Consider the following 15,721-nt stretch of genomic DNA (forward strand, 5'->3'; position numbering starts at 1 on the left):
CTTACATCCTATTCTCCCTTCTTTCTCTAGGATCTTAGAATCCTCTGCTAGATCTTCTGAATGCTACTGACAGATGGGGGTGGGGGTGGGGAATGGCTCATACATTTAAAAAAATGATGGATACCCTAGGTCTAGGAGATCACAAAATCATGTCCAGAGATGTGAACTGGACAGGAAGGAGCACGTGAGGACTACAGAGAAATATGTAGAACTGGCAGGTGAGAGAATTAGCAGGAATAGTTACACTGGGGCACACATGCCCGGCATTCCTTGCAGTGGTGAGCTGCCCCTCCCTGTTCCAGCCTGGGGGTTTGGGGAAGGGCTGCCTCTCCTTTCACCATTCCCCATCCACCTGGGCACAGGTAGGGTTTTATAGAACAGGCTGAGAAGATCATGGTACCGGTGCATTAGGGTTAGCTCCTAATGTTAGCTCCTGGTTTCTGAGCTGGTGCAATGCTGTCCTAACTTTACTCCTGCCCTATTGCTGAAACACAGGATCAGATGGGTAAGTGGAGACTGAAGAGCGGAATTAGTTGGCCAGAAGAGGACTGAGACAGTTCCTTTTTCTTCCCAGTTGAAACATTTCTTCAGCTGTATCTCATTAACATTATAGGAAACCCAGAAAAGAGCCTAAGTAGAATAGCACTATCTCTAGTTTCACCGCCATTTTCTATTGGCCTCTGGAATAAAAGAAATCCAGTGATTTCCTATTATTTTTCACTTGAAGATGTAAGAAGTTATATATGAACAAAAAGAACTGATGCCTTTGGAACACAGACCAAGAAAACTTGTGTTGAAATAACTTTCTAGGGCCCCAAATGGAGTCGCTCTTGCCTGGGGTGACACATCAGCAAACCAAAACTTAGATAACTTTTTTGTCCCTATAAAAGATCCGCTTGACAGGAAACACAGTATATTCAGTCAGCCAATTCCCAAACACCAAGCCAACTCTGGACCTTCTCACCTGAACAAGGTTGACTCCATGGCCCCATCCAATCAGACATTTTCTATTTGTCTCTTGCTTGTTCTTTACTTTATACTATCAAAGCTTTTTGCCTCCCATCCTGTTTTGAAGTTTTTTGCATGGAGACCACCAGCTTCATGAAGTGTTAAATACAGTTTGTTTGTATCACCTAAACTGTTTTCTTTAATCATTTTTTTAAACACTTGTAGTACCCTTTCACCCATAAGTGTCCTATAGAACAAATAACACAGGTTTCTGTAATGCAATTTAACATTTACATGAGTTATTGAAAGAAATCTTAAAATATGAGAAAATAAGAAAATTATAAGGGAATTTAAAATCTTATGGTGTTAAGATATATGATATATAGATATATGTGTGATAGAATAAGTGAGCAACCACTTAAATAGTAGGGCTCTTTGACACAAAATCAGAACTCGATTTGTATGTTTTCTATATCTAGAGTGAAACAGGACTCTTCATGTCCTATCACTTATAATCAAGTACTTATAATCAATACAGGGGTGCACTCTCATCCCCCACCCCCTCCACCTCTGCCCTGACACACAGAGCCTTTACATCTGCAGGGACTCAGGACCTGATCATTATGTTCTTGATGAGTGAGGCTTACACGTAATACTTTTTATGGGTCAGACAGAACATAGTATTCATCATATCTGCCCACACTTTATTGTCCAGGGCTCACTCAGATGACAATACTTAATTGCAAATGGTGCTGAAAACTGGTCTGCTTGTGTGCCCAGGACAAAGAGGAAGGAGTTTAGCTAAGCAGCTAACCAGTTTCGGCTATTTGGATTATTGGCCTCTGTATTACCAAGGAGATGGAACTTTTATTTTATTGTAGCATTGAACACTCTGATGAACATTTGTTACTAACCACTTTCTCCTTTGATTTTCATGATCTAAATGTTCATTTCTCCTCCCTTCTCCTCTTATTAGCCATTCATTCTTGATTCCTTTTGAGGACTGTTCTTTCTCTCCTCAGTCTTCAAAAATCAAAGTCATAGGGGCTTCCCTGGTGGCGCAGTGGTTGAGAGTCCGCCTGCCGATGCAGGGGACATGGGTTCGTGCCCCGGTCTGGGAAGATCCCACATGCCGCGGAGTGGCTGGGCCCTTGAGCCATGGCCTCTGAGCCTGCGCATCCGGAGCCTGTGCTCTGAGAGGCCACAGCAGTGAGAGGCCTGCGTACCGCGAAAAAAAAAAAAAATTCAAAGCCATAATTCCAAAGGACTCCATCGTCATCTCTCTGAGCTTTTTACTATAAATATAATTTCTGCAGTATCTTAAAGAAAACCCTTGCCCCACATTTTCTTTACATTTTGATGATTCTTAAATTTAATCAAGAACTCTTTGCTAAATTCCAGACCCATATTTCCAACAGTTTAGTAAATACTTTGATTTAGAAGGCACCTCAAATTAATCACATTCGAAAATGAATCATTAATTTCCACCAAATGCCTTCAGTATCATCTGTCCTGGTAAACGGCTCTACTCTGCCTTGTAATTTCATATTCTTTCTTCTCACATACACACTCCTCAGTGAAGATCATCAATTCAGTTACTGCATTCGACAATTTCTAGTTTTTTATTGTTTAGTATCTTTTGTATCTATCATCTATTCTCACTGCCTGAATTCAGGCTAAGTTTTTTGGGGGGAGGCTGCCTTTTACATCTTTGCTTGCTAGCTGCTCTCCCAGTATTGGTTATAGTCTTCCTTTAACTCATTATTCACACAGAGTCAGGAGGAAGTGGGAGAGAGCTTTCAAGACAGAGCAGTTAGAAAAAGCCAAATTGGAATGTACAATTTACATGGTGGATTGGGGTGGATTATAGGACTTGGAGAGAAGTACAAGAGTTGGGCAGAGCAGTTCCTAGAAAGAGAAGATGGACGTTAGAGCCAAGTGTCAAATCTCTGCACAGGGTTCATTAACTGAGCAGAGACTATGGTCCCGTTGATGGTCCAGTTGGCTGAATTTGTAGATGGAGTTCTTTGGTCGAGCAAAGCAGAGTCAGAAGCACAGCCCGGAGAAGGAATATTCGGTCCAGATGGATGTTGATCAGAGTCACAGACCAAGTGGAACAATTCAAAGTGCAAGAATCAGAATGCGCTGGGTGTAAACTCTGAAGTAGATGTCTTAGATAAGCTCTCAGCCAGCTCTGTTAAGCAGCCTGAATGAGAATAAGTGTGTGGAAGCTTCAGAAAGAGAGGCAGGTTTCTGCGCACTCGGAGGAATACCTTTTAGTCATCAGAATTGATTGTCAGAAAGGTGGGCTGCCTGCTGAGTTAGCGAGTTCCCAGTTACTGAAATGCTTCAGGGACTTCATGAGAGCCTGTGATGCTACTGTAGAGGATAATTTTGCATCATATGAATGAGGGGGTTAGACAGTTGCTGAACTCATTTATAACTCTCAAGTATTATAAAATATTATCTTCTCAGTTTGAAAGTTATGATCTGGTTCCAACTGGCTATGTGACATTCTTTAACATTCTCCTCCTATACAGCAGGTATTGAGTTGCAGAAATTCTCCTCTTGTTATTCTGCTTGTATTCCATTCGCTATCCTCAAAGAAGTGCTTTTCATCTTAGTCCCATTCATATGCAAATACATCCTTTATTTTACTCTCCCCCACCCCTTCCTGATTGAATTCAGCTGGCAATAAAGTCAACCAGTTAGTTCAATGAGATTTTAAGTTTGAACTAGTTCTTTTAGTTGAACAGGAAAGATGAAAGAAACCTGGAATGCAGAGTCCAACTTATGGGGTTCAGGTTTGAAAACACAGCGATGCCTTAAACCGCTGGTTCCTTTGTGTGGAGAGCAAAGCCAAGCAGCAGCGACTCAAGATCTACTCTGGAAGCTTCTAGCTAAGAGGGATAACTTTCTTAGATTTGTTGTCAACTGTAACATTTGGAAGTGGTAAATCACTGCAGGAGCCTGTGTGCTTGGCAACCACACTTCTGCCTGGGTTGCTGGCAATACAAGCTGTGGCTTCGTCGTCTCCTACAGTTCTGATGGGGACATGTGAGCCATCAGTGACTGATCATTTTGGGAAAACCTGACAGAAAACAGACATTTTCCTTACTTTCTCTTGCTATAATGAAATGAGCAGAAGCTCAAGGAAATAAAGTTGTCTCATTTATTATACAGATGACTCACATGCATTCTGACTCACGCCAGTAAAATCACTCTGCTGCTAGCAGAAATATGTCAGGGCCTAAGAAAAATCGTGCTCTTTAGACACCCTCCTCACTCCTTCCGGAGGACTGGGCTATCATGATGTTGTTCAGATCTGCCCTTCTGCTTGGAGCTGGGGCAGTAAGTCATTTGGCTGCAGGATGACTTTTCTGGCTTATAGCTATATCCTTAGGGATAGGATGGTGTTAATCAGCCCTCTGCATGACATCATTAAAGGAACAGCTCCTGCATATAAGGAACATACTATAGCTTTGTCATTCTCATGATTTTAAAACAGTTCTGTTCTTTCATCCATCAGGTAAAACAAAGATGCAGTAGAAACCTGTATTTCAGAACAGATGTCTCCATAATTGTGCTGTTAAAAAGAATGTGCTGTCATGCTCTGCATTATATCTCCTTTGTATCTGTTTTTTGTCTGGTTATGTCTGAGCAGCAGCCGTGTTTTTGCCTCAGCTTACTTTCAGAGCTCGATGTGATAGGGGTACTGCCAAGAGTTTGCATAAAAGCAGAATGTAGTTGTGTGATGTCATTGTAATACTTTGTCCAGTTAAACACTCTGAGAATTTACTTTTTTAGTCAGGAAAAAAAAAAATTGGATTGTCTTTCCAGAATGTATGTTAGGTGAGCTATCTCTAAGTTCACACTAAAATCCTAAACTAATTTTGTATTAGTGTTTAATGATAAAAGCTGACTTTCTAGAAAAATACATTTATTTATGTCTATTGAGATGTCTTGAAAGGTAAAATTTTCTGCATATCAAGAGCAGGCTTTCACTCTTTCAATTGGGTTTTAGTAAAATTTTCTATGGAAATAGTAAAAAACACCCTAGAACTTCAAAGTTCTTACAAGTTTTTACTTTCTCTTTTTTCTTGTTTTGTTTGTTTGTTTGTTTTGTTGTTACTTTCTCCTATTCCCCCAGCTTCTGTGTGAGCATGGAGATCTAGGCACAGGAAAGTGAAGTGATCTTCCTGAGATTCTAGAGAAAAAGCTGGCACTGTGATTCCTGGGATCAGGACCTCTATTCTGATATTCTATATGCAGTGAACTCTGTACATCATTTTATTTTCACATATGGTATTCATATGATGTTTATTCTTATGAAGTAGTTATTCATGGAGAAGAATATTCCAGTTCTTTCTTGTGGGTCTTACATTCTCCTATTGAAAAGTTGAAATAATCTCTGCATAATTGTTTACATTTGTCAAAACGCTGCTCTTTCCCCATTCACCGACATTTCTTTTCTCTGTATCCCGTTTTATCTTCACTAGTGGGAAACTGGCAGAGGGATTCTTAAAGAAAAGGGAGAGCAGAAAGACATCTACTTAAATGTATATTGATTCTGTACCATTTTCAAATTATGTGTAAAGGGTCATTTTTTAAAAAAATGTAAATTAAGCTAAAAATGTAGAGAATTCTAAGACAAATGGATAAATGTAGATTGGTCAATAGGGTAAATTAGATATGAGTACTTGTTGACCCACCTCTGAGCCAATTAAACTGCAGCTTATCTAGAGTTCCAAAAATATGTTCTATTAGACTTCATCTCTGTGAGTTTCTCCTGATGAAATATGATTTCACTGTAGAATAAATTCAGGGAATGCCGGATAATATATTTTCCTACTGAGGAATTTATAATGCATATTTGTATGATAGAATCTCTAGGATGTTACATAATCAAGAAGCCCTTTCGACTATGTTTCACTTTTTTAGATACAGTATTTTTTTCCCTTGCCATACTTATTGACATGCTGAAGAGTTGATTTGATGTCCCGTAGGACATTTACTAGGAATCTCTGAACTAAAATTTTCTTTTAGTAGGTAATATAGAATCATTTCTAAAAATCATTACAAACATCCAAAGTATGGAAGTTTGGGTGAAACATAAATTATATTTTCTATGTTAGATGACATTATTTTTTGAACAAATAATTGTCACCTTGAAAAATAATGAAAGAAACTTAACTGTAAGCTTCTTCAGAGTAGGTACTGTTTATTTTTGTATTCTTATCATCTAGCATAGTGCCATTAATCAAAGCTCAATCTTTGTTGAGTTAATTATGATGAAGAAAAAGATATCTATCTGAAAAGATTTTAGATCATCTCCTACACAAGAATGTTCACTTGAATGCTAGAAAGAAAACTAAAATCTATTCCAATCCATCCAAAACTGTGCATTTTCCTAAAGTAGCCTATTTTTTTTATGAAATAAATTTAGTCACCAGTGAAGTCTCATTGAGAATGGACATGTTCTTATTTATATTTTTCTAAGCTAAAAGAAAAATTTAGAACCACTGAGTAGCTATTACAGCTGTCCCATAAGAGACTAACCATTTTTTTGTTGTTTGTTTTTAGACTGTTTTCTAAGAGATGATAAGATATAATGTTCATTACACCTGTATCATTTTTTTCCTGGTATTTTGAATACAAATCATAGATCTATCTAAATTTCTATCTCTCCAGTGGAAACAAGTATGTAATATTTTCCAGTGAAGTTTTTGTTGCTGTGTATTTTTTGTTTTTGTTTTGAAGCTACTGGAAATACCATGTAATTGTTGTCATGGTACTGAATATGTCATCTGGCAACACAGGAGCATGAAGTGACAATTGCCAATGTAATGGTAATTTTAGGTTAATAATAATTTAGTGTTGACAGTAATCCAGGACTAATTATCCCAGTTCTCTCTGTGTTTTCCTTTTGATAGCTTAAGGCTTTTTTGCTTGTTTTGTTATATGTCACATCAAACCAAGCATGAAGAGGGGCCCTGAGCTGACTAGTAGGCAGTGGTATTGAAGCTGTGTAAAGTTATGGTTTGACAGCTCTCTCATTAGATGTTTAGGTCCTGGGTGTACGTATGCTCAGCATCAATCTAGTGGATTGGAGTCATGGTCTTGACATAGGAAATATCACTATATCTTAATAGCAGGGAGAGAAAGCCGCGGGCTGATGGAAATGTCTTTTAAAGTATTAACTGTATAACAGATTATTGTGCCGTATGGAGCAGAGAAAAATTTTGATCCTCTGGACCCATGCTCTTTACTTGGCCTCACTGAATTATTCACTTTTCAGTATTGCCCTCCTTGGTTTTTTTTCGTAGTAGTTATTTAACTACAGTGTCTAGTCATTCCTCTGACCAAGACTTCTGGATGGTTACATTTATTCTACAATGCTTTATTCTTCTCAATAAAACGTTGCTTTTTCATTATCATCCAGCATCTGGAATTCTCTATCTTTCTTAAAAACACAGAAGAAGATTAACACTACCCCCTTCACAGTTTCCTCATTCACTGTTTCATTAAATATTCTGAATACCTTTGCTTCTATTACTTGCTTTATATTCTGCTTTTGTGTATATATATAATATATGTATAATTTTATTTCAAACAACTCAAAGGACAGACCCTACATATTTAGCCTGTAGTTTAGGTAATTTAATATGACTTTAGGTATATCAATTGACTTGTAGTTATAGGATGAGTACTCCACGTATATTGTAACTATCCTTAATGATAGTTGGTTCAGTAGTGATTATCTATGGGATATGAAGCCACTTTTATCCTCCATTCTTCTATTTTCTTAAAGCCAAGTGGAGGTTAAATGGAGGGGTCTGTGATGCTGCTGCATCTGTTTATCATATAATTGGGTCATATAACCCAGCAAGGCTGAATTGTTAAACCTTTCAGCATATGAGATATTAAAACAGTCAGATGAAAAGTAAAAGAATAATAGAAGAAGTACATTCAACTTAGTTTAAAATCTTAATGCTGTATGGTTATGCTACATGAGTTTAAGTATTAAATAGTTAAGTGAATATTGATTGATTGCCTATGCTGTGCCAGGCACTAGAGACCTATTATGTGCATTCCACAAGAACAAGATAGACATGATTACTTCCTTTATGGGATTTACTATTTACAATGCATAAATGGATATGTAGTAAAATAACTATACGTCAATATTCTTCTTATAAAATTGTGGTGAACAGAGAATTCCAGACAAACATGGCATCAAATGCAAAGGCCCTAAGTTAGGAAAAATCTTGGGGGTGTATCCTAGAAAGTAAGAAAGAGGGCCAACATGGCAGGAAGGTAACAAGCAAGGGAGAAGATGATGTGAGATGAGGCAGAGACTCAACCAACAGAGTCTCCGTCCATGATCGGAGCTGAGATTTTATACTAGGTGTAATGGAGAGCAATGAAATGTTTTCAGACAAAGGGATATCATATCTGACTTATGATTTCTATATAGAAAAAAAATGAGGTGGTGGGAGTGAAAAAGTAGAAGCAGAGCTAACTCCATAGTTTTTTTTTTCTCCTTTTAAATTAAGGCCAGATATGTTGATGACTTGGTTAGGATGGTAGCAATGGAAAAAAAGGGAGGTACCTGAAGCAGAGAGATATTTTTGGAAGTAATATGATAGGATTCACTGCGGGTGAGATATGAAAGACAAGGGAAAGTAAGTAAAAATGATGGTTTTCTGGATGCATGACTGTATGATTGGCAGTGCTATTTATTGAGAGAGAAACAGACTTGGAGACTGGTTTGAGTAAATGGTTTGAGTAAATTCACTTTTAGACTTGCTTCTTTGGGCTTTCTATATTTAAGATGTCTACTAGACATCAAAGTGGAGATGTGAATGTATCTCTCTCATTCTCTCACTCTCTATCATCATCTACCTGCCTCTCTATCAGTGCATGAATCTGGGGCTTCAAAAGGACAAGTCTAGATCAGAGATGTAAGTCTGGGAGTCACTGTGTAGATGGTACTTGACGTAATCTGAATCAGAGAGTGTAGATGGAAAAAAGTGAGAGGGCTTAGGAATGAATGCTGAGGGACCGCTGTGTGTGGAATTTGATAAAGGAGGAAAAGTCAGCCAAGGAACCTGAGAAGGAGTGGCCAGAGTGGTAGTAGGAAAGCCAGGAAGTGAAGTGACACTGAAGCCCAGAGCAGAGAGTATCCCAAGGAGGAATAAATGGCCGTCTTTACCAAGTGCTGCTATAGTCAAATAGCATGAAGACAAATGCGTTCTCTAATTTGACAACCTGGGCCATTGAGAATCCTGACAAGAACCATTTCAGTGGAGTTTGGGGTTGCAACCCAGGTCGGTATGTGCTGAGAAGTGAATGCAAGATGAAGGAGAGGAGACAAACTGTGGACAATTCTTTTGAATTAGTGTGTGTGTGTGTGTGTGTGTGTGTGTATGAAGAGTGAAAAAATGAGATGGAAGCTCACGTGGAATGTGGGGGCCAAGGGATGTTTATTTGTGCTTAATGAAAACTATTCTAATATTTTTAAAATATGAGGCAATTCACACATTGTGGGGTATTTCATAGGAACAGAGAATTCTAAGAAATAGCTGAAATTTAACTTTTAGTTGAGTGGTAGTCAAGTAATTTTATTGATACAGGCCATCACCTATCTTTCTTTATTACTTCCATACCTGATTATAACTGTATGTCACTGACAATAATGATCCATTGAACAACTAGTTTGAAATACTTTTTTTAAAAAAATTATTTATTTATATTTTTGGCTATGTTGGGTCTTCATTACTGCATGTGGGCTTTCTCTAGTTGTGGCGAGCAGGGGCTACTCTTCGTTGCGGTGCACAGGCTTCTCATTGTGGTGGCTTTTCTCGTTACGGAGGGAGCATGGGCTCTAGGCGTGTGGGCTTCAGCAGTTGTGGCATGGGGGCTTCTGTAGTTGCGGCTCATGGGCTCCAGAGCGCAGGCTCAGTAGTTGTGGCGCACGGGATTAGCTGCTCCACATGTGGGATCTTCCTAGACCAGGGCTCGAACCCGTGTCCCCTGCATTGGCAGGCGATTCTTAACCAATGCACCACCAGGGAAGCCCCTGAAATAGCTTTCTTATTTTACACAGCTGCAATTATCTGGAACAGTCATGGGAAACAGTAATACACTCTTTGTCAGACGGTGACCTTGGTGAGCAGCAAATTTTTTAAAAAGACTGTACTGTCATTCAATGACTCTAGGTGCAACAGAAATGTTTATGAAAAAAAATTTTTTTGCCACATTAATTCCAACTGTCTTTCTCCTTCATTGGTGTTTATAGTGATGTTTCTGGAACCCTAAAATCATTGTTGCCTCTGCCTTTTCAAGTCATTCTGGAATTGTCTTGTTAAGCTAGAGGCAAACTTGGATAGAAAATCAGCTTCTACCTTGATAACAGAGCTTTGCAGTTCTCAAACTTTTCAACATCAGAGCAAGAGTGGCAGGAGAGAAGATGTGTATTTGGAGGCAGCATGAGCTGCCCGTGGTCCCAAGGAATCCTTTCCAAGCGGTCTTGGCCAAGGTTATCACCGCTACACATGCTTTCTGTGGTAGCCTCAGAGCAGAGACGCCACTGGCACTGTTGGGCCCTTCTGCAGAGGAGAAGACATCCAGAATATCTGTTGTCCTGATATTCTGCATATTATATTGCCTTTACCAAAGGACATGGCAACACAGAGTTTTGGGGTAGAACTTTTTAAAAACATTTCTTGCCTGTTGACACTGCCTCTGAACTCAGAACTTTTCGAGTGAGTTTGCCTTTCTTGCTCTTTAATCATTAGTGTTTTTTTTAAGCTTCTACTTGGACGAGAAGGAGTCACTGTAAGGCAAAAACTTGCATATAAGTAGGCAGAACTCAAAAAATTGTCAAATGCAGAGGGTGCTTTTGTGGACTGAGTGTTGTCTAACCCTCAGGATGTTTGGCTGGTAGAGTTTTCAGATGACACATAATTTGACAAGTTTTCATTGATGAGGATGCAGTTCCTTATCTTGGCAAGGAGATCAGGTTCAGGAACCAGTTCAGCTACATGTCCAAAAGATAAGGAGAGTTTCCTCTGTTGACACTCTAAAGCACTGTCTCCTCCGTCAGAGATATTCCTGGTCTCAGTAATGGAAACATTGCTACCTGACCTTAGTTGGGAAGTTCCTATTCGTTCCCATTTGGCCTCTTCAAAATGTTTGTCTAATTTTATCTATAGGGAAGTCCCAGAGAAGAAGGAAAAACTTGCCCCACAGTGAATTGCTTCCTCTAGGTGGCTGCAGTAAAATCTTTAATGTAAAATTGTGGCGTCTCCTTGATTATTTGCCTCTGACCTCCAGGAAACTGTCAAATGGGGCACTTGGGAAGGACAAACATTTAATCAACATGTTTGCTGATGTTTTAGGATTCGCTGATTGTTAATACAACGGCACCTCTGCTGTTTCAAAAAGGTCATGCTGTCACATAAATCTCGTCTGCAGAGGCTTATTCACCTAAAGGTGAGCACTTGAGGAAGAACAGGGTAATACGACAGTTTTAAGCAGATGCATCTGTATGCATGTGTTTGATGGGGAGCTGGGAATGAAACTTAGAAAGCCTGAATTCCATTCCTTTATTTTTTTTTTGTACTTCCCTGTTTCATAAGCTGAACTTACAGAATACAAAACAAATGAATATAATTAAGTGACCTAATTTAGAAATTAGACTTAAAAAAATTTTTTTGGGAGTATAGTTGATTTACAATGTTGTGGTAGTTTTGAGTGTACAGCAAAGTGAATCAGTTATACATGTACATATATCCACTCTTTTTTAGATTGTTTTCCCATATAGCCCATTACAGAGTATTGAGTAGAGTTCCCTGTGCTATACAGCAGGTTCTTATTAGTTATCTATTTTATATATAGTAGTGTGTATATGTCAAGCCCAGTCTCCCAATTTATCCCTCCCCCCCACCCCCTGGTAACCATAAGTTTGTTTTCTACATCTGTGACTCTATTTCTGTTCTGTAGATAAGTTCATTTGTACCCTTTTTAAAAGATTCCACATATAGGTGATACCATATGATAAGAAATTACAGACTTTTAATGGTGATTACTGAATTTACCTTGATGCAAAAATTCCAAGCTTTTGGAATATTGCCATTAGTCATTCTGTGAGTGTGTGTGTGTGCGTGTGTGTGTCTGAATTGATGAAAAGCAGAAGGATAAAAATTTTTAAATGAAAGGGTTTTTTTATTCTGTGATAGTCCTTCATGTACACGGTTTAAAAGTGAAAATAATATTTTGATGTTATTTTTAAGTGTTTTAAGTGGCAAAGTGATTGGTCAAAGTAAGAAGTACTCATTGAATCAGGGGTTTTGTTTTGTTTGTTTTTTGTTGTTTAACAGGAGGATGAGACCTTAGCATTCATCCTGTCAATCACTTTTAACATCATGGAGCCAACCCTACCCTATAAGCTAGTCTGTCACACCCATGCATGCACTTTTTGACTGATAAAATTCATCCACGAATGCAATACTGTTATCTGCAGCCATCGCCCTAGATCCTCCTCTGACCATATTTCTGAAGAATTCAAACGCTTGCTTTCTGTCCCTAGATCTAATGTTGCCTCTAGATCATCCCTTAGTTTATTATTATTATTGTTGAGGTATAATTGACATATTCTTAGATTTAAGTTTTAACTTTCTTCCTTCATAACATCTGGTTCTCAACTGTATTCAGTTGATTGTAACTTGACTTTCTGGCTTTTGTCAAGAAATGACTTTCTGGCTTCATTGCATAGGACTGGGCATGAACACACCCTGTATTCGGGCTTCTGAATCCAACCCTGACTCAAAGGTATCCCTGGTGCCTGCAGAGGGCACACTCAGAGTGATCATTATTTATTCTATGTCACCTCAGCACTTCAGTATGATCGATTAAGCCTTTTTGTGAATAGTCACTGAGTATAACATCAAGAGCCAGTGTAGCCACTGAAGTTTGGTAGTGAACTAACACATTTCATCTTGAACTAACCATTATGGTCAGGTATTAGTTATCTTAAAAGAACAACCAGAAGGTAATCGGAAGATCAACTTCATCTCTATTTCCCGCATAATAATCTTGTAGAATCCCTTCCTTTTCTAAATCAGTAAGTTAAAAGCATTTATTGAGGAGAATAGCCAGGATAAGAACCATAACTTTTCAATAGCAGTTCTCAAAATGTCGTTTCAGGGGATTAATGAGATCAAAACTATTTTTATAACAAGCCCAAAATGTTGTTTTCCCTGTTAAGTTTCATTCTCTAATGAGTATACAAGCAGAGTTTTCCAGAGGCTGCATGAAATGATGATACCATTGCTATGTGGCTAATGGAACATGTGCTTCTGTATTTTTGGGCTTTAAACTTTTCTCAGTTTTAATTTCTAATATGCTAAATAGCTATAGGTATAATTGTAGAAATAGAAACACTTTGGTATCCTCAATTATTTTTAAGAATGTAAAGGAATCTTGAGACTAAAAAATTTGAGAATTTCTTTTTTTTTAACATCTTTATTGGAGTAAAATTGCTTTACAATGGTGTGTTAGTTTCTGCTTTATAACAAAGTGAATCAGCTATAAATATACATATATCCACATATCTCTTCCCTCTTGCATCTCCCTCCCTCCCACCCTCCCTATCCCACCCTTCTAAGTGGTCACAAAGCACCGAGCTGATATCCCTGAGCTATGTGGCTGCTTCCCACTAGCTGTCGATTTTACATTTGGTAGTGTATATATGTCCATGCCACTCTCTCACTTTGTCCCAACTTACCCTTCCCAATCCCCATGTCCTCAAGTCCATTCTCTAGTCGGTCTGCATCTTTATTCCCATCCTCCCCCTAGGTTCTTCATAACTTTTTTTTTTTTTTTTAGATTCCATATATATGTGTTAGCATACGGTGCTTGTTTTACTCTTTCTGACTTACTTCACTCTGTATGACAGACTCTAGGTCCATGCACTTCACTACAAATAACTCAATTTCCTTTCTTTTTATGGCTGAGTAATATTCCATAGTATATATGTGCCACACCTTCTTTATCCATTCGTCTGTCGATGGACACTTAGGTTGCTTCCGTGTCCCGGCTGTTGTAAAAAGAACTGCAATGAGCACTGTGGTCCATGACTCCTTTTGAATTATGGTTTTCTCAGGGTACATGCCCAGTAGTGGGATTGCTGGGTCATATGGTAGTTTTATTTTTAGTTTTTTAAGGAACCTCCATACTGTTCTCCATAGTGGCTGTATCAATTTACATTCCCACCAACAGTGCAAGAGGGTTCCCTTTTCTCCATACCCTCTCCAGCATTTATTGTTTCTAGATTTTTTGATGATGGCCATTCTGACCAGTGTGAGGTGATACGTCATTGTCGTTTTCATTTGCATTTCTCTAATGAGTAGTGATGTTGAGCATCCTTTCATGTGTTTGTTGGCAATCTGTGTGTCATCTTTGGAGAAATGTCTATTTAGGTCTTCTGCCCATTTTTGGATTGGGTTGTGTGTTTTTTTGAAATTGAGCTACATGAGCTGCTTGTAAATTTTTGATATTAATCCTTTGTCAGTTGCTTCATTTGCAGATATTTTCTGCAATTCTGAGGGTTGTCCTTTCATCTTGTTTATGTTTTCCTTTGCTGTGCAAAAGCTTTTAAGTTTCATTAGGCCCCATCTGTTTATTCTTGTTTTTATTTCCGTTTATCTAGGAGCTGGATCAAAAAGGATCTTGCTGTGATTTATGTCTAGAGTGTTCTGCCTATGTTTTCCTCTAAGAGTTTTATAGTGTCTGGCCTTACATTTAGGTCTTTAATCCATTTTGAGTTTATTTTTGTGTATGGTTTTAGGAAGTGTTCTAATTTCATTCTTTTACATGTAGCTGTCCAGTTTTCCCAGCACCACTTATTGAAGAGGCTGTCTTTTCTCCATTGTATATTCTTGCCTCGTTTATCAAAGATAAGGTGACCATATGTGCGTGGGTTTATCTCTGGGTTTTCTATCCTGTTCCATTGATCTATATTTCTGTTTTTGTACCAGTACCATACTGTCTTGATTACTGTAGCTTTGGAGTATAGTCTGAAGTCGGGGAGCCTGATTCCTCCAGATCCGTTTTTCTTTCTCAAGATTGCTTTGGCTATTTGGGGTCTTATGTGTTTCATACAAATTGTGAAATTTTTTTGTTCTAGTTCTGTGAAAAATGCCACTGGTGGTTTGATAGGGATTGCATTGAATCTGTAGATTGCTTTGGGTAGTATCATCATTTTCACAATGTTGATTCTTCCAATCCAAGAACATGGTATATCTCTCCGTCTGTTTGTATCATCTTTTATTTCTTTCATCAGTGTCTTGTAGTTTTCTGCATACAGGTCTTTTGTCTCCTTAGGTAGGTTTATTCTTAGGTATTTTATTCTTTTTTTGTAATGGTAAATGGGAGTGTTTTATTAATTTCTTTTTCAGATTTTTCATCATTATTGTATAGGAATGCTAGAGGTTTCTGTGCATTAATTTTGTATCCTGCTACTTTACCAAATGCATTGATTAGCTCTACTAGTTTACTAGTAACATCTTTAGGATACTCCATGTATCATGTCATCTGCAAACAGTAACAGCTTTACTTCTTCATTTCCGATTTGAATTCCTTTTATTTCTTTTTATTCTCTGATTGCTGTGGCTAAAACTTCCAAAACAATGTTGAATAATAGTGGTGAGAGTGGGCAACCTTGTCTTGTTCCTGATCTTAATGGAAATGGTCTCAGTTGTCACCATTG

The sequence above is a fragment of the Lagenorhynchus albirostris genome, chromosome 14 (genome assembly GCF_949774975.1).
Source record: "Lagenorhynchus albirostris chromosome 14, mLagAlb1.1, whole genome shotgun sequence".
NCBI classification, from domain to species: Eukaryota; Metazoa; Chordata; class Mammalia; order Artiodactyla; family Delphinidae; genus Lagenorhynchus; species Lagenorhynchus albirostris.